Genomic DNA, 25,003 nt, shown 5'->3' on the forward strand with positions numbered 1-25,003 from the left:
AAAACTAAGGGGACGGGACTGCGTAAGACTCCCGAGAGAGAAAGAGAGAAGAGGAGAGATAGCGAGGACGAGAGAGGATGACAACAGATTATATATTATAAGAAGAGTAAGTACAAAAGGGCTATGAGGCTAAAGACTGGCGTTGAACCAATTTTGTTCAACATAATGCCTAGTGCCCTCTTTTATAGTGTTCTCAGGAGTAATCCTGAAGCTTCTAGAATGTTCCAGAGAAATTTGGAATATACATTAATTTCCTATAATAAAATATAAATGAAAATAATATCCTACGTATTACAATAGATGATATAATGGTCAAGAGCTCGACCCATATAACCTAAGGTCATGGGTTTGAGTCTTGCCATATCATGACAATATCTTCCATGCGCAACAGATATGTAGAGTTGCATTCAAAATTGCGTTATGTGTTAGTAACATGCGGCTACATAGAGTACAACAACGTCTACTTAGCGGGGATCAGATGCTCAATTCTAAAGAGGTTCCAAGTAAGAAAGGTGCAATTGGAAGACATGCTATTGGTTGGATGAAAAGTTACTTTCAGTTAAATTGTGAAGTAATGCCCACTACAGGTAGGATGCACCTTTCTGATAATTACACACGTCGGGAAGTTTATGATGTCTATCGATCTGATATGGTGGGCTCATGTAATAGGTCAGTCACATATAGCCAATTCACAAGATTATGGAGAGCTTGGTTTTCAAATGTTATCATTCCACGTAAAGTACGCATGGGGTATTGCTCCATTTGTGCAAATCTTAAAAGTTTGGCTAAAGGTGCAAAGACATCAATGGAAAAGGATATGAGTAAGAAGTTACTACAAGAGCATCGTGAGGCACAATCGTTAGAACGAAAGAAGGTGATGCATCATAGAGAGAAGTGTTTGAAGAGGCCCGAACAATACATGTGCTTAATGATAGATGGCATGAACCAGAAGAAGACGTGCTTGCCGCATATACAGAGGCTCCCCAAAGATGTCAATGATGAGTGCGTTGTTCAAATGCACTTGGTGGGATGCTTGGCTTATAATAGGTCTGTTGGACCTCACGTCTTCATTACATACCCCAATGTTCACAATGACCCTAACCTAACAATTACAGTGATTCACCGAGTTTTGATGTCTTGGGGCCAACCTTTCCCACCTGTTCTATACATTCAATTAAAAATTCAACTATGTTTGGTTATCTAAGTATGTTGGTCAACCAAGAATTGTTTAGGAAAGTGAAAGTCAATTTTCTTTTGGTTGGCCACACATATGACCATATAGATAAGATGTTTAGCACATTCTCCAGACAGTTGTCTCGGCATGATGCTTTCACTTTACCTAAACTATTTGATGTCATTTGTGATGCATATACACCACGCCCAAAAGTGTTACACTTGAAGGAGGTATATGACTTTAAGAGATATATATCAGATGGGGGTGTTGGGAATGTTAAAGTGCTTGCCCAGTTAAACAATATAAGCTTCAATCACATTTTTATGATAAAAAAAAATGAAATAAGTGGTTCTACACTTTTGTATGCTAAACAATATTCATCTTCTACAACATGGGAACCTGAAGGTGGTTGCCAGTTATTACTTTGTATGCCGAGTACAATTGTCCATGGAGCTAAGCATATGCCAATTGAGAAGAAAGGACAGTTGCAGAGTGACTTGGTATCGAAACAAAAACGGTTATGGCTCCAAGCCTTAGAAGAAAAAAGAAAGCATATTGAGGCTGCCAAGAAATATGCCGCAGAACAAGACACGTCATGGTGGGACGTATTTTATAGTGATCAGAAAGGAATTATAGACAATTGTGTATTTGGTGATAATTGGAATTTGGAAACGCCATTCACATGGTCGCTGCAACATGATCATGTAAATAGAACTCCAGAGCAACCAACAAATGCGATTAATGACAGTTTGGTCCATCCACAACAAAGAGACATTTATGTGGGACCAAGGATGACCAAAGCAGCCGAAGCTAGATGGCAAGGAAATTTGCAAGACCTCACGGCAGGGATGTTGATTGCAACACCGGCTAATGAGAACTCACATGGCCACCAATTTTGGGTTGGTAAAATTCTAGAAGTGCTAATGCATGAAATAGAAAACACGATCAAATCTATAAACGTTCATTGATACAACACTAGAAGTGCAAATGCTTTTACAGGTAAGTATACATTGGAGATGATTGAATGCCCAACAAGAAAGGGAGGTAGGAAGAGGAAGCGAAACATTCGTAACACCTCGACCCTTGATATCTCTGATGTGGATATCATCGTGTACGACTTCACACTTACAAAAGCCGAACGATTAAGGAAGTCAACAATAGATATAATAAAAGAAAAATTACCAGGTCTACAAGGTGGCTCGAGTCAAAGGCAAACGAGATCTGCTACATATAATCTAGAGTCAAACCATTTGGTTTATGACGAAGATAATGCATTGATTGGTACATCCGAGGATGATGAGGAGGAATCTTCACTGTATATTAGTTATAGTAATGATTCTCCGTAAAGGAGTGATCATGAATGTATATTTGCCTATTAAGTGTAACTACATTCCGCTTCTAACAAATCGAGTAATATAAAAGCATGTGTTTTGAATTCTTATGATTTCTAAAAAATCGTCTTATAAAATAACATTGGTTGTAAAGTTTGTGATATAAATTGAGAATGTAACTTTTTCAAATTCGTCTTTATTTAGTTGCTTCAAAATCACGAAAATAGTGGATTTTTCACCTTTTTCATAATATGTTTGAACATGTATGATACTGGTAACAATGTGTTTTGTAAAATCATTGAAAAAGCCCTAAAATCAACCAAAATTTCCCTTATCCTTCCATTTATGCGCGACCCTTCCACTTGTGAACGCGAACGTGTTACAACAAGTTATATATTTAATCTCAATTTTAGCCAATCTTTAAAGATATGTCTCGATTATAAATTACAATTTTATCCTAAACGTTAATAACCAATTGACAATAATGTCGCCTTAATATGCGGCACCATACATACTTTTTCTAAAATATTTCTAGTCATCGTCAATAAACATTATGGATATTCAAATGGTGAAGTCGTTAGAGAGCTTGGGAGATACTAACGAAGACCAGTTGATTGTGGCCAATCGAGGTTTCGAACCTATGACCTTCGCGTTATTAGCACGACACTCTAACCAACTAAGCTAATTGGCCATATCTATTGTACAAATTGCCAAGTCAACACATTATATGTTTCCTTTTTACATTTTGAAAGTATACGAAAACGTTATATACTCAATGGCCAATCTTGAAAGTTATATGAGAAGTTATATATTTAATCACAATTTTAGCCAATCTTGAAAGATATGTCTGGATAACAAGTTACAATTTTATCCTAAACGTGCATGACCCATCGACAATAATATCGTCTTAATATGGGGCAACATAGATACTTTTGTTTTAAATTTTTCTAGTCATCGTCAACAAACATTATGGCTATTTGAATGGTGAAGTCGTTAGAGAGCTTTGGAAATATTAACCAAGACCAATTGATTGTGGCCAATGGAGGTTTTGAACCTGCGACCTTCGCGTTATTAGCATGACGCTCTAACCAACTGAGCTAATTGGCCATGTCTATTTTGTATATTGACAAGCCTAGACATTGAATGTTTCCTTTTCACATTTTCAAAGTATACGAAGACGTTAAATACTCGTGCGACATGAATGAATAAATAAATCTTTTCCAAACATGTTGTAGAAGTTTCCTATTTGTGTTGCCTATTCCTAATTATCATTTTATCCTTAATGTGTAAATGGAGTCTCTAATGATCGTTTTGTATTCAAATTTATCATTTTATCCTAAAGAAGCATACCCAATGAAGAATGATCGATTTCGACTAGAAGTTATGATTTTATCCTCAGGATATTACCCAATCGTGAATGTTCACGACTTAATATGGGTTATTTTACCTTTTGTTTTTAATTTTTCTATTTGAAGTAAACCCAATCGCGAAGGATGATTTTTAATTATAAGTGATCAATCTATTCTCAAGAAATATGCCCAATCATGAATAATTACTTTCGTTTTTGAAGTTATTAATTTATTCTCAACAAGTGTACCCAATCATGAATGGTCATTTTTGCTTTCGTCTGATCAATTCAAAGTTATCACTTTGTATTTGAAGGAAACCAAATCCTGAAAGATAATTTCATACGACAAGTTATATATTTAATATCCATTTCAGCCAATCTTGAAAGATATGTCTCGATTATAAGTTACAATTTTATCCTAAATGTGCATAACGAATCGACAATAATCTCGTCTTAATATGCGGCAACATACATACTTTTGTTTTAAATTTTTCTAGTCGTCATCAAGAAACTTTATGGCTATTCAAATGGTGAAGTCATTAGGGAGCTTCGGAAATACTAATGAAGACCAATTGATTGTGGCCAATGGAGGTTTCGAACCTGCGACCTTCGCGTTATTAGCACGACGCTCTAACCAACTGAGCTAATTGGCCATGTCTATTTTGTATATTTCCTAGTCTACACATTGAATGTTTCCTTTTCACATTTTGAAAGTATACGAACACGTTATATACTCGTGCGACATGAATGAATACATAAATCTTCTCCAAACTTGTTGTAGAGGTTTCCTATTTGAGTTGCCTATTCCTAATTATACAAAATCGTTATATACTCAATGGCCAATCTTGACAGTTATATATTTAATCTCAATTTTTGCCAATCTTAAAAGATATGTCTGGATTATAAGTTACAATTTTCTCCTAAACATGCATAACCAATCGACAATAATCTCGTCTTAATATGCGGCAACATACATACTTTTGTTTTAAATATTTCTAGTCGTCGTCAACAAACTTTATGGCTATTCAAATGGTGAAGTCATTAGAGAGCTTGGGAAATACTAACGAAGACCAGTTGATTTAGGCCAATAGAGGTTTCGAACCTGCGACCTTCACGTTATCAGCACGACGCTCTAACCAACTGAGCTTATTGGCCATGTCGATTTTGTATATTGCAAGGCTTACACATTGAATGTTTACTTTTCACATTTTGAAAGTATACGAAAACGTTATATACTCGTGCGACATGAATGAATACATAAGTCTTTTCCAAACTTGTTATAGAGGTTTCCTATTTGAGTTGCCTATTCCTAATTATACAAAATCGTTATATACTCAATGGCCAATCTTGAAATTTATATATTTAATCTCAAGTTTTGCCAATCTTAAAAGATATGTCTAGATTATAAGTTACAATTTTTTCCTAAAACATGCATAACCAATCGACAATAATCTAGTCTTAATATGCGCCAACATACATACTTTTGTTTTAAATTTATCTAATCGTCATCAAGAAACTTTATGGCTATTCAAATGGTGAAGTCATTAGGGAGCTACGGAAATACTAACGAAGACCAATTATTTGTGGCCAATGGAGGTTTCGAACCTGCGACCTTCGCGTTATTAGCACGACGCTCTAACCAAGTGAGCTTATTGGCCATGTCTATTTTGTATATTTTCATCTCAATTTTAGCCAATCTTGAAAGATATGTTTGGATTACAAGTTACAAATTTATGCTTAACGACCACGACCAATCAACAATAATCTCGTCTTAATATGAGGCAACATACATACTTTTGTTTTAAATTTTTCTAGTCGTCGTCAAGAAACTTTATGGCTATTCGAATGGTGAAGTTGATAGGGAGCTTAGGAAATACTAATCAAGACCAATTGATTGTGGCCAATGGAGGTTTCGAACCTGCGACCTTCGCGTTATTAGCACGACGCTCTAACCAACTGAGCTAATTGGCCATGTCTGTTTTGTATATTTCCTAGCCTACACATTGAATGTTTCCTTTTCACATTCTGAAAGTATACGAAGACGTTATATACTCAATGAAAAATCTTGAAAGTTATTTGAGAAGTTATAAATTTAATCTCAATTTTAGCCAATCATGAAAGATATGTTTGGAATACAATTTACAATTTTCTGCTAAACGAGCATAACCAATCGACAATAATCTCTTCTTAATATGCGGCAACATACATACTTTTGTTTAAAAATTTTCTAGTCGTCATCAAGATACTTTATGGCTATTCAAATGGTGAAGTCATTAGGGAGCTTCGGAAATACTAACGAAGACCAATTGTTTGTGGCCAATGGAGGTTTCGAACCTGCGACCTTCGCGTTATTAGCATGACGCTCAAACCAACTGAGCTAATTGGCCATGTCTATTTTGTATATTTCCTAGCCTACACATTGAATGTTTCCTTTTCACATTCTGAAAGTATACGAAGACGTTATATACTGAATGGCCAATCTGCAAAGTTATATGAGAAGTTATATATTTAATCTCATATTTAGCCAATCTTGAAACATATGTCTGGATTACAAGTTACAATGTTTTCCTAAACGTGCATGACCAATCGACAATAATCTCGTCTTAATATGCAGCAACATACATACTTTTGTTTTAAATTTTTCTAGTCGTCGTCAACAAACTTTATAGCTATTCGAATGGTGAAGTCATTAGAGAGCTTGGGAAATACTAACGAAGACCAGTTGATTCTGGCCAATGGAGGTTTCGAACCTGCGACCTTCGCGTTATTAGCACGACGCTCTAACCAACTGAGCTAATTGGCCATCTCTATTTTGTATATTGCCAAGCCTACACATTGAATGTTTACTTTGCACATTTTGAAATTATACGAAAACGTTATATACTCGTGCGATATGAATCAATACATAAATCTTTTCCAACTTGTTGTAGAGGTTTCTTATTTGAGTTGCCTATTCCTAATTATCATTTTCTCTTTAACGTGTTGATGGAGTCTGTTATTATCGTTTTGTATGCGAAGTTATCATTTTATCCTAAAGAATCATACCCAATCAAGAATGATCGATTTGGACTAAAAGTTATGATTTTATCCTCAGGATATATAACCAATCGTGAAAGTTCACGACTTATTATGGGTAAGTAGTTTACCTTTTGTTTTAATTTTTTCTATATGAAGTAAACCCAATCACGAAGGATGGTTTTGATCTATAAGTGATCAATCTATTCTCATGAAATATGCCCAATCATGAATGCTTATTTTCCTTTCCGAAGTTAATAATTTATTCTCAACAAGTATACCCAATCATGAATGGTCATGTTTGGTTTCCTTTATTCAATTCGAAGTTATCACCTTGTAATCGAAGGAAACCAAATCCTGAAAGATAATTTCATACGAGAAGGTATATATTTAATATCCATTTCAGACAATCTTGAAAGATATGTCTAGATTATAACTTACAATAATCTCGTCTTAATATGCGGCAACATACATACTTTTGTTTTAAATTTTTCTAGTCATCATCAAGAAACTTTATGGGTATTCAAATGGTGAAGTCATTAGGGAGCTTCGGAAATACTAACGAAGACCAATTGTTTGTGGCCAATGGAGGTTTCGAACCTGCGACCTTCGCGTTATTAGCTCGACGCTCTAACCAACTGAGCTAATTGGCCATGTCCATTTTGAATATTTCCTGGCGTACACATTGAATGTTTCCTTTTCACATTTTGAAAGTATAGGAACGCGTTATATACTCAATGGCCAATCTGGAAAGTTATATGAGAAGTTATATATTTAATCTCAATTTTAGCCAATCTTGAAAGATATGTTTGGATTACAAGTTACAATTTTAAGCTAAACGAGCATGACCAATCGACAATAATCTCTTCTTAATATGCGGCAACATACATACTTTTGTTTTAAATTTTCTAGTCGTCGTCAACAAACTTTATAGCTATTCGAATGCTGAAGTCATTACAGAGCTTGGGAAATAGTAACGAAGACCAATTGATTCGGGGCAATGGAGGTTTCGACCCGGCGACCTTCGCGTTATTCGCACGACGCTCTAACCAACTGAGCTAATTGGCCATGTCAATTTTGTATATTGCCAAGCCTACACATTGAATGTTCCCTTTTCAAATTTTGAAAGTATACGAACACGTTATATACTCAATGGCCAATCTGGAAAGTTATATGAGAAGTTATATATTTAATCTCAATTTTAGCCAATCTTGAAAGATATGTTTGGATTAGAAGTTACAATTTTATGCTAAACGAGCATGACCAATCGACAATATTCTCGTCTTAATATGAGGCAACATACATACTTTTGTTTTAAATTTTTCTAGTCGTCGTCAAAAAACTTTATGGCTATTCGAATGGTGAAGTTGTTAGGGAGCTTCGGAAATACTGATGAAGACCAATTGATTGTGGGCAATGGAGGTTTCGAACCTGCAACCTTCGCGTTATTAGCACGACGCTCTAACCAACTGAGCTAATTGGCCATGTATATTTTGTATATTGCCAAGCCTACACATTGAATGTTTCCTTTTCAAATTATGAAAGTATACGAACACGTTATATACTCAATGGCCCATCTGGAAAGTTATATGAGAAGTTATATATTTAATCTCAATTTTAGCCAATCTTGAAAGATATGTTTGGATTACAACTTACAATTTTATGCTAAACGACCATGACCAATCGACAATAATCTCGTCTTAATATGCGGCAACATACATACTTTTGTTTTAAATTTTTCTAGTCGTCGTCAAGAAACTTTATGGCTATTCGAATGGTGAAGTTGTTAGGGATCTTCGAAAATACAGATGAAGACCAATTGATTGTGGCCAATGGAGGTTTTGAACCTGCAACCTTCGCGTTATTAGCACGACGCTCTAACCAACTGAGCTAATTGGCCATGTCTATTTTGTATATTGCCAAGCCTGCGCATTGAATGTTTCCTTTTCAAATTTTGAAAGTATACGAACACGTTATATACTCAATGGCCAATCTGGAAAGTTATATGAGAAGTTATATATTTAATCTCAATTTTAGCCAATCTTGAAAGATATGTTTGGATTACAAGTTACAATTTTATGCTAAACGAGCATAACCAATCGACAATAATCTCGTCTTAATATGAGGCAACATACATACTTTTGTTTTAAATTTTTCTAGTTGTCGTCAAGAAACTTTATGGATATTCGAATGGTGAAGTTGTTAGGGAGCTTCGGAAATACTAATGACGACCAATTGATTGTGGCCAATGGAGGTTTCGAACCTGCGACATTCGCGTTATTAGCACGACGCTCTAACCAGCAGAGCTAATTGGCCAGTTCTATTCTTTATATTTCCTAGCCTACACATTGAATGTTTCCTTTTCACAATCTGAAAGTATACGAAGACGTTATATATTCAATGGCCAATATTGAAAGTTATATGAGAAGTTATATATTTAATCTCATATTTAGCCAATCTTGAAACATATGTCTGGATTACAAGTTACAATTTTATCCTAAACGAGCATGACCAATCGACAATAATCTCTTCTTAATATGCGGCAACATACATACTTTTGTTTTAAATTTTCTAGTCGTCGTCAACAAACTTTATAGCTATTCGAATGGGGAAATAGTAACGAAGACAAGTTGATTCTGGCCAATGGAGGTTTTGAACCTACGACCTTCGCGTTATTAGCACGACGCTCTAACCAACTGAGCTAATTGGCCAGTTCTATTTTGTATATTTCCTAGCCTACACATTGAATGTTTCCTTTTCACATTCTGAATGTATACGAAGACGTTATATACTGAATGGCCAATCTGCAAAGTTATATGAGAAGTTATATATTTAATCTCATATTAAGCCAATCTTGAAACATATATCTGGATTACAAGTTACAATTTTATCCTAAACGTGCATGACCAATCGACAATAATGTCTTCTGAATATGCGGCAACATATATACTTTTGTTTTAAATCTTTCTAGTCGTCGTCAACAAACTTTATAGCTATTCGAATGGTGAAGTCATTAGAGAGCTTGGTAAATAGTAACGAAGACCAGTTGGTTCTGGCCAATGGAGGTTTCGAACCTGTGACCTTCGCGTTATTAGCACGACGCTCTAACCAACTGAGGTAATTGGCCATGTCTATTTTGTATATTGCCAAGCCTACATATTGAATGTTTACTTTGCACATTTTGAAAGTATACGAAAACGTTATATACTCGTGCGATATGAATGAATACATAAATCTTTTCCAACTTGTTGTAGAGGTTTCCTATTTGAGTTCCTATTTCTAATTATCATTTTCTATTTAACGTGTCGATGGAGTCTGTTATTATCGTTTTGTATGCGAAGTTATCATTTTATCCTAAAGAAGCATACCCAATCAAGAATGATCGATTTGGACTAAAAGTTATGATATTATCCTCAGGATATATACCCAATCGTGAAAGTTCACGACTTATTCCGGGTTAGTAGTTTACCTTTTGTTTTAATTTTGTTTATATCAAGTAAACCCAATCGCGAAGGATGGTTTTGATCTATAAGTGATCAATTTATTCTCATGAAATATCCCCAATCATGAATGCTTATTTTCCTTTCCGAAGTTAATAATTTATTCTCAACAAGTATACCCAATAATGAATGGTCATTTTTGGTTTCCTTTATTCAATTCGAAGTTATCATTTTTTCTTCGAAGGAAACCAAATCCTGAAAGATAATTTCATACCAGAAGGTATATATTTAATATCCATTTCTGCCAATCTTGAAAGATATGTCTGGATTATAAGTTACAATTTTATCCTAAATGTGCATAACCAATCGACAATAATCTCTTCTTAATATGCGGCAACATACATACTTTTGTTTAAAATTTTTCTAGTCGTCATCAAGATACTTTATGGCTATTCAAATGGTGAAGTCATTAGGGAGCTTCGGAAATACTAACGAAGACCAATTGTTTGTGGCCAATGGAGGTTTCGAACCTACGACCTTCGCGTTATTAGCACGACGCTCTAACCAACTGAGCTAATTGGCCATCTCTATTTTGTATATTTCCTAGCCTACACATTGAATGTTTCCTTTTCACATTTTGAAAGTATACGAACACGTTATATACTCGTGCGACATGAATGAATACATAAATCTTTTCCAAACTTGTTGTAGAGGTTTCCTATTTGAGTTGCCTATTCCTAATTTTACAAAATCGTTATATCCTCAATGGCCAATCTTGACAGTTATATATTTAATTTCAATTTTTCCCAATCTTAAAAGATATGTCTGGATTATAAGTTACAATTTTCTCCTAAACATGCATAACCAATCGACAATAATCTCGTCTTAATATGCGGCAACATAGATACTTTTGTTTTAAATTTTTCTAGTCGTCATCAAGAAACTTTATGGCTATTCAAATGGTGAAGTCATTAGGGAGCTTTGGAAATACTAACGAAGACCAATTATTTGTGGCCAATGGAGGTTTCGAACCTGCGACCTTCGCGTTATTAGCACGACGCTCTAACCAAGTGAGCTTATTGGCCATGTCTATTTTGTATATTTTCATCTCAATTTTAGCCAATCTTGAAAGATATGTTTGGATTACAAGTTACAAATTTATGCTTAACGACCACGACCAATCAACAATAATCTCGTCTTAATATGAGGCAACATACATACTTTTGTTTTAAATTTTTCTAGTCGTCGTCAAGAAACTTTATGGCTATTCGAATGGTGAAGTTGATAGGGAGCTTAGGAAATACTAATCAAGACCAATTGATTGTGGCCAATGGAGGTTTCGAACCTGCGACCTTCGCGTTATTAGCACGACGCTCTAACCAACTGAGCTAATTGGCCATGTCTGTTTTGTATATTTCCTAGCCTACACATTGAATGTTTCCTTTTCACATTCTGAAAGTATACGAAGACGTTATATACTCAATGAAAAATCTTGAAAGTTATTTGAGAAGTTATAAATTTAATCTCAATTTTAGCCAATCATGAAAGATATGTTTGGAATACAATTTACAATTTTCTGCTAAACGAGCATAACCAATCGACAATAATCTCGTCTTAATATGAGGCAACATATAGACTTTTGTTTTAAATTTTTCTAGTCTTCGTCAAGAAACTTTATGGATATTCGAATGGTGAAGTTGTTAGGGAGCTTCGGAAATACTAATGACGACCAATTGATTGTGGCCAATGGAGGTTTCGAACCTGCGACCTTCGCGTTATTAGCATGACGCTCAAACCAACTGAGCTAATTGGCCATGTCTATTTTGTATATTTCCTAGCCTACACATTGAATGTTTCCTTTTCACATTCTGAAAGTATACGAAGACGTTATATACTGAATGGCCAATCTGCAAAGTTATATGAGAAGTTATATATTTAATCTCATATTTAGCCAATCTTGAAACATATGTCTGGATTACAAGTTACAATGTTTTCCTAAACGTGCATGACCAATCGACAATAATCTCGTCTTAATATGCAGCAACATACATACTTTTGTTTTAAATTTTTCTAGTCGTCGTCAACAAACTTTATAGCTATTCGAATGGTGAAGTCATTAGAGAGCTTGGGAAATACTAACGAAGACCAGTTGATTCTGGCCAATGGAGGTTTCGAACCTGCGACCTTCGCGTTATTAGCACGACGCTCTAACCAACTGAGCTAATTGGCCATCTCTATTTTGTATATTGCCAAGCCTACACATTGAATGTTTACTTTGCACATTTTGAAATTATACGAAAACGTTATATACTCGTGCGATATGAATCAATACATAAATCTTTTCCAACTTGTTGTAGAGGTTTCTTATTTGAGTTGCCTATTCCTAATTATCATTTTCTCTTTAACGTGTTGATGGAGTCTGTTATTATCGTTTTGTATGCGAAGTTATCATTTTATCCTAAAGAATCATACCCAATCAAGAATGATCGATTTGGACTAAAAGTTATGATTTTATCCTCAGGATATATAACCAATCGTGAAAGTTCACGACTTATTATGGGTAAGTAGTTTACCTTTTGTTTTAATTTTTTCTATATGAAGTAAACCCAATCACGAAGGATGGTTTTGATCTATAAGTGATCAATCTATTCTCATGAAATATGCCCAATCATGAATGCTTATTTTCCTTTCCGAAGTTAATAATTTATTCTCAACAAGTATACCCAATCATGAATGGTCATGTTTGGTTTCCTTTATTCAATTCGAAGTTATCACCTTGTAATCGAAGGAAACCAAATCCTGAAAGATAATTTCATACGAGAAGGTATATATTTAATATCCATTTCAGACAATCTTGAAAGATATGTCTAGATTATAACTTACAATAATCTCGTCTTAATATGCGGCAACATACATACTTTTGTTTTAAATTTTTCTAGTCATCATCAAGAAACTTTATGGGTATTCAAATGGTGAAGTCATTAGGGAGCTTCGGAAATACTAACGAAGACCAATTGTTTGTGGCCAATGGAGGTTTCGAACCTGCGACCTTCGCGTTATTAGCTCGACGCTCTAACCAACTGAGCTAATTGGCCATGTCCATTTTGAATATTTCCTGGCGTACACATTGAATGTTTCCTTTTCACATTTTGAAAGTATAGGAACGCGTTATATACTCAATGGCCAATCTGGAAAGTTATATGAGAAGTTATATATTTAATCTCAATTTTAGCCAATCTTGAAAGATATGTTTGGATTACAAGTTACAATTTTAAGCTAAACGAGCATGACCAATCGACAATAATCTCTTCTTAATATGCGGCAACATACATACTTTTGTTTTAAATTTTCTAGTCGTCGTCAACAAACTTTATAGCTATTCGAATGCTGAAGTCATTACAGAGCTTGGGAAATAGTAACGAAGACCAATTGATTCGGGGCAATGGAGGTTTCGACCCGGCGACCTTCGCGTTATTCGCACGACGCTCTAACCAACTGAGCTAATTGGCCATGTCAATTTTGTATATTGCCAAGCCTACACATTGAATGTTCCCTTTTCAAATTTTGAAAGTATACGAACACGTTATATACTCAATGGCCAATCTGGAAAGTTATATGAGAAGTTATATATTTAATCTCAATTTTAGCCAATCTTGAAAGATATGTTTGGATTAGAAGTTACAATTTTATGCTAAACGAGCATGACCAATCGACAATATTCTCGTCTTAATATGAGGCAACATACATACTTTTGTTTTAAATTTTTCTAGTCGTCGTCAAAAAACTTTATGGCTATTCGAATGGTGAAGTTGTTAGGGAGCTTCGGAAATACTGATGAAGACCAATTGATTGTGGGCAATGGAGGTTTCGAACCTGCAACCTTCGCGTTATTAGCACGACGCTCTAACCAACTGAGCTAATTGGCCATGTATATTTTGTATATTGCCAAGCCTACACATTGAATGTTTCCTTTTCAAATTATGAAAGTATACGAACACGTTATATACTCAATGGCCCATCTGGAAAGTTATATGAGAAGTTATATATTTAATCTCAATTTTAGCCAATCTTGAAAGATATGTTTGGATTACAACTTACAATTTTATGCTAAACGACCATGACCAATCGACAATAATCTCGTCTTAATATGCGGCAACATACATACTTTTGTTTTAAATTTTTCTAGTCGTCGTCAAGAAACTTTATGGCTATTCGAATGGTGAAGTTGTTAGGGATCTTCGAAAATACAGATGAAGACCAATTGATTGTGGCCAATGGAGGTTTTGAACCTGCAACCTTCGCGTTATTAGCACGACGCTCTAACCAACTGAGCTAATTGGCCATGTCTATTTTGTATATTGCCAAGCCTGCGCATTGAATGTTTCCTTTTCAAATTTTGAAAGTATACGAACACGTTATATACTCAATGGCCAATCTGGAAAGTTATATGAGAAGTTATATATTTAATCTCAATTTTAGCCAATCTTGAAAGATATGTTTGGATTACAAGTTACAATTTTATGCTAAACGAGCATAACCAATCGACAATAATCTCGTCTTAATATGAGGCAACATACATACTTTTGTTTTAAATTTTTCTAGTTGTCGTCAAGAAACTTTATGGATATTCGAATGGTGAAGTTGTTAGGGAGCTTCGGAAATACTAATGACGACCAATTGATTGTGGCCAATGGAGGTTTCGAACCTGCGACATTCGCGTTATTAGCACGACGCTCTAACCAGCAGAGCTAATTGGCCAGTTCTATTCTTTATATTTCCTAGCCTACACATTGAATGTTTCCTTTTCACAATCTGAAAGTATACGAAGACGTTATATATTCAATGGCCAATATTGAAAGTTATATGAGAAGTTATATATTTAATCTCATATTTAGCCAATCTTGAAACATATGTCTGGATTACAAGTTACAATTTTATCCTAAACGAGCATGACCAATCGACAATAATCTCTTCTTAATATGCGGCAACATACATACTTTTGTTTTAAATTTTCTAGTCGTCGTCAACAAACTTTATAGCTATTCGAATGGGGAAATAGTAACGAAGACAAGTTGATTCTGGCCAATGGAGGTTTTGAACCTACGACCTTCGCGTTATTAGCACGACGCTCTAACCAACTGAGCTAATTGGCCAGTTCTATTTTGTATATTTCCTAGCCTACACATTGAATGTTTCCTTTTCACATTCTGAATGTATACGAAGACGTTATATACTGAATGGCCAATCTGCAAAGTTATATGAGAAGTTATATATTTAATCTCATATTAAGCCAATCTTGAAACATATATCTGGATTACAAGTTACAATTTTATCCTAAACGTGCATGACCAATCGACAATAATGTCTTCTGAATATGCGGCAACATATATACTTTTGTTTTAAATCTTTCTAGTCGTCGTCAACAAACTTTATAGCTATTCGAATGGTGAAGTCATTAGAGAGCTTGGTAAATAGTAACGAAGACCAGTTGGTTCTGGCCAATGGAGGTTTCGAACCTGTGACCTTCGCGTTATTAGCACGACGCTCTAACCAACTGAGGTAATTGGCCATGTCTATTTTGTATATTGCCAAGCCTACATATTGAATGTTTACTTTGCACATTTTGAAAGTATACGAAAACGTTATATACTCGTGCGATATGAATGAATACATAAATCTTTTCCAACTTGTTGTAGAGGTTTCCTATTTGAGTTCCTATTTCTAATTATCATTTTCTATTTAACGTGTCGATGGAGTCTGTTATTATCGTTTTGTATGCGAAGTTATCATTTTATCCTAAAGAAGCATACCCAATCAAGAATGATCGATTTGGACTAAAAGTTATGATATTATCCTCAGGATATATACCCAATCGTGAAAGTTCACGACTTATTCCGGGTTAGTAGTTTACCTTTTGTTTTAATTTTGTTTATATCAAGTAAACCCAATCGCGAAGGATGGTTTTGATCTATAAGTGATCAATTTATTCTCATGAAATATCCCCAATCATGAATGCTTATTTTCCTTTCCGAAGTTAATAATTTATTCTCAACAAGTATACCCAATAATGAATGGTCATTTTTGGTTTCCTTTATTCAATTCGAAGTTATCATTTTTTCTTCGAAGGAAACCAAATCCTGAAAGATAATTTCATACCAGAAGGTATATATTTAATATCCATTTCTGCCAATCTTGAAAGATATGTCTGGATTATAAGTTACAATTTTATCCTAAATGTGCATAACCAATCGACAATAATCTCTTCTTAATATGCGGCAACATACATACTTTTGTTTAAAATTTTTCTAGTCGTCATCAAGATACTTTATGGCTATTCAAATGGTGAAGTCATTAGGGAGCTTCGGAAATACTAACGAAGACCAATTGTTTGTGGCCAATGGAGGTTTCGAACCTACGACCTTCGCGTTATTAGCACGACGCTCTAACCAACTGAGCTAATTGGCCATCTCTATTTTGTATATTTCCTAGCCTACACATTGAATGTTTCCTTTTCACATTTTGAAAGTATACGAACACGTTATATACTCGTGCGACATGAATGAATACATAAATCTTTTCCAAACTTGTTGTAGAGGTTTCCTATTTGAGTTGCCTATTCCTAATTTTACAAAATCGTTATATCCTCAATGGCCAATCTTGACAGTTATATATTTAATTTCAATTTTTCCCAATCTTAAAAGATATGTCTGGATTATAAGTTACAATTTTCTCCTAAACATGCATAACCAATCGACAATAATCTCGTCTTAATATGCGGCAACATAGATACTTTTGTTTTAAATTTTTCTAGTCGTCATCAAGAAACTTTATGGCTATTCAAATGGTGAAGTCATTAGGGAGCTTTGGAAATACTAACGAAGACCAATTATTTGTGGCCAATGGAGGTTTCGAACCTGCGACCTTCGCGTTATTAGCACGACGCTCTAACCAAGTGAGCTTATTGGCCATGTCTATTTTGTATATTTTCATCTCAATTTTAGCCAATCTTGAAAGATATGTTTGGATTACAAGTTACAAATTTATGCTTAACGACCACGACCAATCAACAATAATCTCGTCTTAATATGAGGCAACATACATACTTTTGTTTTAAATTTTTCTAGTCGTCGTCAAGAAACTTTATGGCTATTCGAATGGTGAAGTTGATAGGGAGCTTAGGAAATACTAATCAAGACCAATTGATTGTGGCCAATGGAGGTTTCGAACCTGCGACCTTCGCGTTATTAGCACGACGCTCTAACCAACTGAGCTAATTGGCCATGTCTGTTTTGTATATTTCCTAGCCTACACATTGAATGTTTCCTTTTCACATTCTGAAAGTATACGAAGACGTTATATACTCAATGAAAAATCTTGAAAGTTATTTGAGAAGTTATAAATTTAATCTCAATTTTAGCCAATCATGAAAGATATGTTTGGAATACAATTTACAATTTTCTGCTAAACGAGCATAACCAATCGACAATAATCTCTTCTTAATATGCGGCAACATACATACTTTTGTTTAAAAATTTTCTAGTCGTCATCAAGATACTTTATGGCTATTCGAATGGTGAAGTCATTAGGGAGCTTCGGAAATACTAACGAAGACCAATTGTTTGTGGCCAATGGAGGTTTCGAACCTGCGACCTTCGCGTTATTAGCATGACGCTCAAACCAACTGAGCTAATTGGCCATGTCTATTTTGTATATTTCCTAGCCTACACATTGAATGTTTCCTTTTCACATTCTGAAAGTATACGAAGACGTTATATACTGAATGGCCAATCTGCAAAGTTATATGAGAAGTTATATATTTAATCTCATATTTAGCCAATCTTGAAACATATGTCTGGATTACAAGTTACAATGTTTTCCTAAACGTGCATGACCAATCGACAATAATCTCGTCTTAATATGCAGCAACATACATACTTTTGTTTTAAATTTTTCTAGTCGTCGTCAACAAACTTTATAGCTATTCGAATGGTGAAGTCATTAGAGAGCTTGGGAAATACTAACGAAGACCAGTTGATTCTGGCCAATGGAGGTTTCGAACCTGCGACCTTCGCGTTATTAGCACGACGCTCTAACCAACTGAGCTAATTGGCCATCTCTATTTTGTATATTGCCAAGCCTACACATTGAATGTTTACTTTGCACATTTTGAAATTATACGAAAACGTTATATACTCGTGCGATATGAATCAATACATAAATCTTTTCCAACTTGTTGTAGAGGTTTCTTATTTGAGTTGCCTATTCCTAATTATCATTTTCTCTTTAACGTGTTGATGGAGTCTGTTATTATCGTTTTGTATGCGAAGTTATCATTTTATCCTAAAGAATCATACCCAATCAAGAATGATCGATTTGGACTAAAAGTTATGATTTTATCCTCAGGATATATAACCAATCGTGAAAGTTCACGACTTATTATGGGTAAGTAGTTTACCTTTTGTTTTAATTTTTTCTATATGAAGTAAACCCAATCACGAAGGATGGTTTTGATCTATAAGTGATCAATCTATTCTCATGAAATATGCCCAATCATGAATGCTTATTTTCCTTTCCGAAGTTAATAATTTATTCTCAACAAGTATACCCAATCATGAATGGTCATGTTTGGTTTCCTTTATTCAATTCGAAGTTATCACCTTGTAATCGAAGGAAACCAAATCCTGAAAGATAATTTCATACGAGAAGGTATATATTTAATATCCATTTCAGACAATCTTGAAAGATATGTCTAGATTATAACTTACAATAATCTCGTCTTAATATGCGGCAACATACATACTTTTGTTTTAAATTTTTCTAGTCATCATCAAGAAACTTTATGGGTATTCAAATGGTGAAGTCATTAGGGAGCTTCGGAAATACTAACGAAGACCAATTGTTTGTGGCCAATGGAGGTTTCGAACCTGCGACCTTCGCGTTATTAGCTCGACGCTCTAACCAACTGAGCTAATTGGCCATGTCCATTTTGAATATTTCCTGGCGTACACATTGAATGTTTCCTTTTCACATTTTGAAAGTATAGGAACGCGTTATATACTCAATGGCCAATCTGGAAAGTTATATGAGAAGTTATATATTTAATCTCAATTTTAGCCAATCTTGAAAGATATGTTTGGATTACAAGTTACAATTTTAAGCTAAACGAGCATGACCAATCGACAATAATCTCTTCTTAATATGCGGCAACATACATACTTTTGTTTTAAATTTTCTAGTCGTCGTCAACAAACTTTATAGCTATTCGAATGCTGAAGTCATTACAGAGCTTGGGAAATAGTAACGAAGACCAATTGATTCGGGGCAATGGAGGTTTCGACCCGGCGACCTTCGCGTTATTCGCACGACGCTCTAACCAACTGAGCTAATTGGCCATGTCAATTTTGTATATTGCCAAGCCTACACATTGAATGTTCCCTTTTCAAATTTTGAAAGTATACGAACACGTTATATACTCAATGGCCAATCTGGAAAGTTATATGAGAAGTTATATATTTAATCTCAATTTTAGCCAATCTTGAAAGATATGTTTGGATTAGAAGTTACAATTTTATGCTAAACGAGCATGACCAATCGACAATATTCTCGTCTTAATATGAGGCAACATACATACTTTTGTTTTAAATTTTTCTAGTCGTCGTCAAAAAACTTTATGGCTATTCGAATGGTGAAGTTGTTAGGGAGCTTCGGAAATACTGATGAAGACCAATTGATTGTGGGCAATGGAGGTTTCGCACCTCCAACCTTCGCGTTATTAGCACGACGCTCTAACCAACTGAGCTAATTGGCCATGTATATTTTGTATATTGCCAAGCCTACACATTGAATGTTTCCTTTTCAAATTATGAAAGTATACGAACACGTTATATACTCAATGGCCCATCTGGAAAGTTATATGAGAAGTTATATATTTAATCTCAATTTTAGCCAATCTTGAAAGATATGTTTGGATTACAACTTACAATTTTATGCTAAACGACCATGACCAATCGACAATAATCTCGTCTTAATATGCGGCAACATACATACTTTTGTTTTAAATTTTTCTAGTCGTCGTCAAGAAACTTTATGGCTATTCGAATGGTGAAGTTGTTAGGGATCTTCGAAAATACAGATGAAGACCAATTGATTGTGGCCAATGGAGGTTTTGAACCTGCAACCTTCGCGTTATTAGCACGACGCTCTAACCAACTGAGCTAATTGGCCATGTCTATTTTGTATATTGCCAAGCCTGCGCATTGAATGTTTCCTTTTCAAATTTTGAAAGTATACGAACACGTTATATACTCAATGGCCAATCTGGAAAGTTATATGAGAAGTTATATATTTAATCTCAATTTTAGCCAATCTTGAAAGATATGTTTGGATTACAAGTTACAATTTTATGCTAAACGAGCATAACCAATCGACAATAATCTCGTCTTAATATGAGGCAACATACATACTTTTGTTTTAAATTTTTCTAGTTGTCGTCAAGAAACTTTATGGATATTCGAATGGTGAAGTTGTTAGGGAGCTTCGGAAATACTAATGACGACCAATTGATTGTGGCCAATGGAGGTTTCGAACCTGCGACATTCGCGTTATTAGCACGACGCTCTAACCAGCAGAGCTAATTGGCCAGTTCTATTCTTTATATTTCCTAGCCTACACATTGAATGTTTCCTTTTCACAATCTGAAAGTATACGAAGACGTTATATATTCAATGGCCAATATTGAAAGTTATATGAGAAGTTATATATTTAATCTCATATTTAGCCAATCTTGAAACATATGTCTGGATTACAAGTTACAATTTTATCCTAAACGAGCATGACCAATCGACAATAATCTCTTCTTAATATGCGGCAACATACATACTTTTGTTTTAAATTTTCTAGTCGTCGTCAACAAACTTTATAGCTATTCGAATGGGGAAATAGTAACGAAGACAAGTTGATTCTGGCCAATGGAGGTTTTGCACCTACGACCTTCGCGTTATTAGCACGACGCTCTAACCAACTGAGCTAATTGGCCAGTTCTATTTTGTATATTTCCTAGCCTACACATTGAATGTTTCCTTTTCACATTCTGAATGTATACGAAGACGTTATATACTGAATGGCCAATCTGCAAAGTTATATGAGAAGTTATATATTTAATCTCATATTAAGCCAATCTTGAAACATATATCTGGATTACAAGTTACAATTTTATCCTAAACGTGCATGACCAATCGACAATAATGTCTTCTGAATATGCGGCAACATATATACTTTTGTTTTAAATCTTTCTAGTCGTCGTCAACAAACTTTATAGCTATTCGAATGGTGAAGTCATTAGAGAGCTTGGTAAATAGTAACGAAGACCAGTTGGTTCTGGCCAATGGAGGTTTCGAACCTGTGACCTTCGCGTTATTAGCACGACGCTCTAACCAACTGAGGTAATTGGCCATGTCTATTTTGTATATTGCCAAGCCTACATATTGAATGTTTACTTTGCACATTTTGAAAGTATACGAAAACGTTATATACTCGTGCGATATGAATGAATACATAAATCTTTTCCAACTTGTTGTAGAGGTTTCCTATTTGAGTTCCTATTTCTAATTATCATTTTCTATTTAACGTGTCGATGGAGTCTGTTATTATCGTTTTGTATGCGAAGTTATCATTTTATCCTAAAGAAGCATACCCAATCAAGAATGATCGATTTGGACTAAAAGTTATGATATTATCCTCAGGATATATACCCAATCGTGAAAGTTCACGACTTATTCCGGGTTAGTAGTTTACCTTTTGTTTTAATTTTGTTTATATCAAGTAAACCCAATCGCGAAGGATGGTTTTGATCTATAAGTGATCAATTTATTCTCATGAAATATCCCCAATCATGAATGCTTATTTTCCTTTCCGAAGTTAATAATTTATTCTCAACAAGTATACCCAATAATGAATGGTCATTTTTGGTTTCCTTTATTCAATTCGAAGTTATCATTTTTTCTTCGAAGGAAACCAAATCCTGAAAGATAATTTCATACCAGAAGGTATATATTTAATATCCATTTCTGCCAATCTTGAAAGATATGTCTGGATTATAAGTTACAATTTTATCCTAAATGTGCATAACCAATCGACAATAATCTCTTCTTAATATGCGGCAACATACATACTTTTGTTTAAAATTTTTCTAGTCGTCATCAAGATACTTTATGGCTATTCAAATGGTGAAGTCATTAGGGAGCTTCGGAAATACTAACGAAGACCAATTGTTTGTGGCCAATGGAGGTTTCGAACCTACGACCTTCGCGTTATTAGCACGACGCTCTAACCAACTGAGCTAATTGGCCATCTCTATTTTGTATATTTCCTAGCCTACACATTGAATGTTTCCTTTTCACATTTTGAAAGTATACGAACACGTTATATACTCGTGCGACATGAATGAATACATAAATCTTTTCCAAACTTGTTGTAGAGGTTTCCTATTTGAGTTGCCTATTCCTAATTTTACAAAATCGTTATATCCTCAATGGCCAATCTTGACAGTTATATATTTAATTTCAATTTTTCCCAATCTTAAAAGATATGTCTGGATTATAAGTTACAATTTTCTCCTAAACATGCATAACCAATCGACAATAATCTCGTCTTAATATGCGGCAACATAGATACTTTTGTTTTAAATTTTTCTAGTCGTCATCAAGAAACTTTATGGCTATTCAAATGGTGAAGTCATTAGGGAGCTTTGGAAATACTAACGAAGACCAATTATTTGTGGCCAATGGAGGTTTCGAACCTGCGACCTTCGCGTTATTAGCACGACGCTCTAACCAAGTGAGCTTATTGGCCATGTCTATTTTGTATATTTTCATCTCAATTTTAGCCAATCTTGAAAGATATGTTTGGATTACAAGTTACAAATTTATGCTTAACGACCACGACCAATCAACAATAATCTCGTCTTAATATGAGGCAACATACATACTTTTGTTTTAAATTTTTCTAGTCGTCGTCAAGAAACTTTATGGCTATTCGAATGGTGAAGTTGATAGGGAGCTTAGGAAATACTAATCAAGACCAATTGATTGTGGCCAATGGAGGTTTCGAACCTGCGACCTTCGCGTTATTAGCACGACGCTCTAACCAACTGAGCTAATTGGCCATGTCTGTTTTGTATATTTCCTAGCCTACACATTGAATGTTTCCTTTTCACATTCTGAAAGTATACGAAGACGTTATATACTCAATGAAAAATCTTGAAAGTTATTTGAGAAGTTATAAATTTAATCTCAATTTTAGCCAATCATGAAAGATATGTTTGGAATACAATTTACAATTTTCTGCTAAACGAGCATAACCAATCGACAATAATCTCGTCTTAATATGAGGCAACATATAGACTTTTGTTTTAAATTTTTCTAGTCTTCGTCAAGAAACTTTATGGATATTCGAATGGTGAAGTTGTTAGGGAGCTTCGGAAATACTAATGACGACCAATTGATTGTGGCCAATGGAGGTTTCGAACCTGCGACCTTCGCGTTATTAGCATGACGCTCAAACCAACTGAGCTAATTGGCCATGTCTATTTTGTATATTTCCTAGCCTACACATTGAATGTTTCCTTTTCACATTCTGAAAGTATACGAAGACGTTATATACTGAATGGCCAATCTGCAAAGTTATATGAGAAGTTATATATTTAATCTCATATTTAGCCAATCTTGAAACATATGTCTGGATTACAAGTTACAATGTTTTCCTAAACGTGCATGACCAATCGACAATAATCTCGTCTTAATATGCAGCAACATACATACTTTTGTTTTAAATTTTTCTAGTCGTCGTCAACAAACTTTATAGCTATTCGAATGGTGAAGTCATTAGAGAGCTTGGGAAATACTAACGAAGACCAGTTGATTCTGGCCAATGGAGGTTTCGAACCTGCGACCTTCGCGTTATTAGCACGACGCTCTAACCAACTGAGCTAATTGGCCATCTCTATTTTGTATATTGCCAAGCCTACACATTGAATGTTTACTTTGCACATTTTGAAATTATACGAAAACGTTATATACTCGTGCGATATGAATCAATACATAAATCTTTTCCAACTTGTTGTAGAGGTTTCTTATTTGAGTTGCCTATTCCTAATTATCATTTTCTCTTTAACGTGTTGATGGAGTCTGTTATTATCGTTTTGTATGCGAAGTTATCATTTTATCCTAAAGAATCATACCCAATCAAGAATGATCGATTTGGACTAAAAGTTATGATTTTATCCTCAGGATATATAACCAATCGTGAAAGTTCACGACTTATTATGGGTAAGTAGTTTACCTTTTGTTTTAATTTTTTCTATATGAAGTAAACCCAATCACGAAGGATGGTTTTGATCTATAAGTGATCAATCTATTCTCATGAAATATGCCCAATCATGAATGCTTATTTTCCTTTCCGAAGTTAATAATTTATTCTCAACAAGTATACCCAATCATGAATGGTCATGTTTGGTTTCCTTTATTCAATTCGAAGTTATCACCTTGTAATCGAAGGAAACCAAATCCTGAAAGATAATTTCATACGAGAAGGTATATATTTAATATCCATTTCAGACAATCTTGAAAGATATGTCTAGATTATAACTTACAATAATCTCGTCTTAATATGCGGCAACATACATACTTTTGTTTTAAAT

General features: G+C 34.6%; 23 non-coding genes across 23 annotated transcripts; all 23 read right to left on the minus strand.

The window, feature by feature from the left end:
* Window positions 1-3,122: 3,122 nt before the first annotated feature.
* TRNAI-AAU (transfer RNA isoleucine (anticodon AAU)) lies at window positions 3,123-3,196 on the minus strand. The gene has a single exon. It is a non-coding gene; the product is annotated as a tRNA-Ile (tRNA).
* A 342-nt stretch (window positions 3,197-3,538) lies between these two features.
* TRNAI-AAU (transfer RNA isoleucine (anticodon AAU)) lies at window positions 3,539-3,612 on the minus strand. Its single transcript has one exon. It is a non-coding gene; the product is annotated as a tRNA-Ile (tRNA).
* Window positions 3,613-4,432: 820 nt separating this feature from the next.
* On the minus strand, window positions 4,433-4,506 carry TRNAI-AAU (transfer RNA isoleucine (anticodon AAU)). Its single transcript has one exon. It is a non-coding gene; the product is annotated as a tRNA-Ile (tRNA).
* A 1,244-nt stretch (window positions 4,507-5,750) lies between these two features.
* TRNAI-AAU (transfer RNA isoleucine (anticodon AAU)) lies at window positions 5,751-5,824 on the minus strand. The gene has a single exon. It is a non-coding gene; the product is annotated as a tRNA-Ile (tRNA).
* Window positions 5,825-6,582: 758 nt separating this feature from the next.
* Window positions 6,583-6,656, minus strand: TRNAI-AAU (transfer RNA isoleucine (anticodon AAU)). The gene has a single exon. It is a non-coding gene; the product is annotated as a tRNA-Ile (tRNA).
* Window positions 6,657-7,447: 791 nt separating this feature from the next.
* Window positions 7,448-7,521, minus strand: TRNAI-AAU (transfer RNA isoleucine (anticodon AAU)). Its single transcript has one exon. It is a non-coding gene; the product is annotated as a tRNA-Ile (tRNA).
* A 1,173-nt stretch (window positions 7,522-8,694) lies between these two features.
* On the minus strand, window positions 8,695-8,768 carry TRNAI-AAU (transfer RNA isoleucine (anticodon AAU)). Its single transcript has one exon. It is a non-coding gene; the product is annotated as a tRNA-Ile (tRNA).
* A 737-nt stretch (window positions 8,769-9,505) lies between these two features.
* On the minus strand, window positions 9,506-9,579 carry TRNAI-AAU (transfer RNA isoleucine (anticodon AAU)). Its single transcript has one exon. It is a non-coding gene; the product is annotated as a tRNA-Ile (tRNA).
* Window positions 9,580-10,817: 1,238 nt separating this feature from the next.
* On the minus strand, window positions 10,818-10,891 carry TRNAI-AAU (transfer RNA isoleucine (anticodon AAU)). The gene has a single exon. It is a non-coding gene; the product is annotated as a tRNA-Ile (tRNA).
* A 741-nt stretch (window positions 10,892-11,632) lies between these two features.
* Window positions 11,633-11,706, minus strand: TRNAI-AAU (transfer RNA isoleucine (anticodon AAU)). The gene has a single exon. It is a non-coding gene; the product is annotated as a tRNA-Ile (tRNA).
* A 758-nt stretch (window positions 11,707-12,464) lies between these two features.
* Window positions 12,465-12,538, minus strand: TRNAI-AAU (transfer RNA isoleucine (anticodon AAU)). Its single transcript has one exon. It is a non-coding gene; the product is annotated as a tRNA-Ile (tRNA).
* Window positions 12,539-13,329: 791 nt separating this feature from the next.
* On the minus strand, window positions 13,330-13,403 carry TRNAI-AAU (transfer RNA isoleucine (anticodon AAU)). Its single transcript has one exon. It is a non-coding gene; the product is annotated as a tRNA-Ile (tRNA).
* Window positions 13,404-14,576: 1,173 nt separating this feature from the next.
* On the minus strand, window positions 14,577-14,650 carry TRNAI-AAU (transfer RNA isoleucine (anticodon AAU)). Its single transcript has one exon. It is a non-coding gene; the product is annotated as a tRNA-Ile (tRNA).
* Window positions 14,651-15,387: 737 nt separating this feature from the next.
* TRNAI-AAU (transfer RNA isoleucine (anticodon AAU)) lies at window positions 15,388-15,461 on the minus strand. The gene has a single exon. It is a non-coding gene; the product is annotated as a tRNA-Ile (tRNA).
* Window positions 15,462-16,699: 1,238 nt separating this feature from the next.
* TRNAI-AAU (transfer RNA isoleucine (anticodon AAU)) lies at window positions 16,700-16,773 on the minus strand. Its single transcript has one exon. It is a non-coding gene; the product is annotated as a tRNA-Ile (tRNA).
* A 741-nt stretch (window positions 16,774-17,514) lies between these two features.
* Window positions 17,515-17,588, minus strand: TRNAI-AAU (transfer RNA isoleucine (anticodon AAU)). The gene has a single exon. It is a non-coding gene; the product is annotated as a tRNA-Ile (tRNA).
* A 758-nt stretch (window positions 17,589-18,346) lies between these two features.
* On the minus strand, window positions 18,347-18,420 carry TRNAI-AAU (transfer RNA isoleucine (anticodon AAU)). Its single transcript has one exon. It is a non-coding gene; the product is annotated as a tRNA-Ile (tRNA).
* A 791-nt stretch (window positions 18,421-19,211) lies between these two features.
* TRNAI-AAU (transfer RNA isoleucine (anticodon AAU)) lies at window positions 19,212-19,285 on the minus strand. The gene has a single exon. It is a non-coding gene; the product is annotated as a tRNA-Ile (tRNA).
* A 1,173-nt stretch (window positions 19,286-20,458) lies between these two features.
* On the minus strand, window positions 20,459-20,532 carry TRNAI-AAU (transfer RNA isoleucine (anticodon AAU)). The gene has a single exon. It is a non-coding gene; the product is annotated as a tRNA-Ile (tRNA).
* A 737-nt stretch (window positions 20,533-21,269) lies between these two features.
* TRNAI-AAU (transfer RNA isoleucine (anticodon AAU)) lies at window positions 21,270-21,343 on the minus strand. Its single transcript has one exon. It is a non-coding gene; the product is annotated as a tRNA-Ile (tRNA).
* A 1,238-nt stretch (window positions 21,344-22,581) lies between these two features.
* TRNAI-AAU (transfer RNA isoleucine (anticodon AAU)) lies at window positions 22,582-22,655 on the minus strand. Its single transcript has one exon. It is a non-coding gene; the product is annotated as a tRNA-Ile (tRNA).
* Window positions 22,656-23,396: 741 nt separating this feature from the next.
* Window positions 23,397-23,470, minus strand: TRNAI-AAU (transfer RNA isoleucine (anticodon AAU)). The gene has a single exon. It is a non-coding gene; the product is annotated as a tRNA-Ile (tRNA).
* Window positions 23,471-24,228: 758 nt separating this feature from the next.
* Window positions 24,229-24,302, minus strand: TRNAI-AAU (transfer RNA isoleucine (anticodon AAU)). Its single transcript has one exon. It is a non-coding gene; the product is annotated as a tRNA-Ile (tRNA).
* Between the last annotated feature and the right edge of the window lie 701 nt (window positions 24,303-25,003).

The sequence above is a fragment of the Azolla caroliniana genome, unplaced genomic scaffold (genome assembly GCF_043228905.1).
Source record: "Azolla caroliniana isolate FFs.n. ecotype wild unplaced genomic scaffold, voAzoCaro1.0.p SCAF_15, whole genome shotgun sequence".
Taxonomy (NCBI): domain Eukaryota; kingdom Viridiplantae; phylum Streptophyta; class Polypodiopsida; order Salviniales; family Salviniaceae; genus Azolla; species Azolla caroliniana.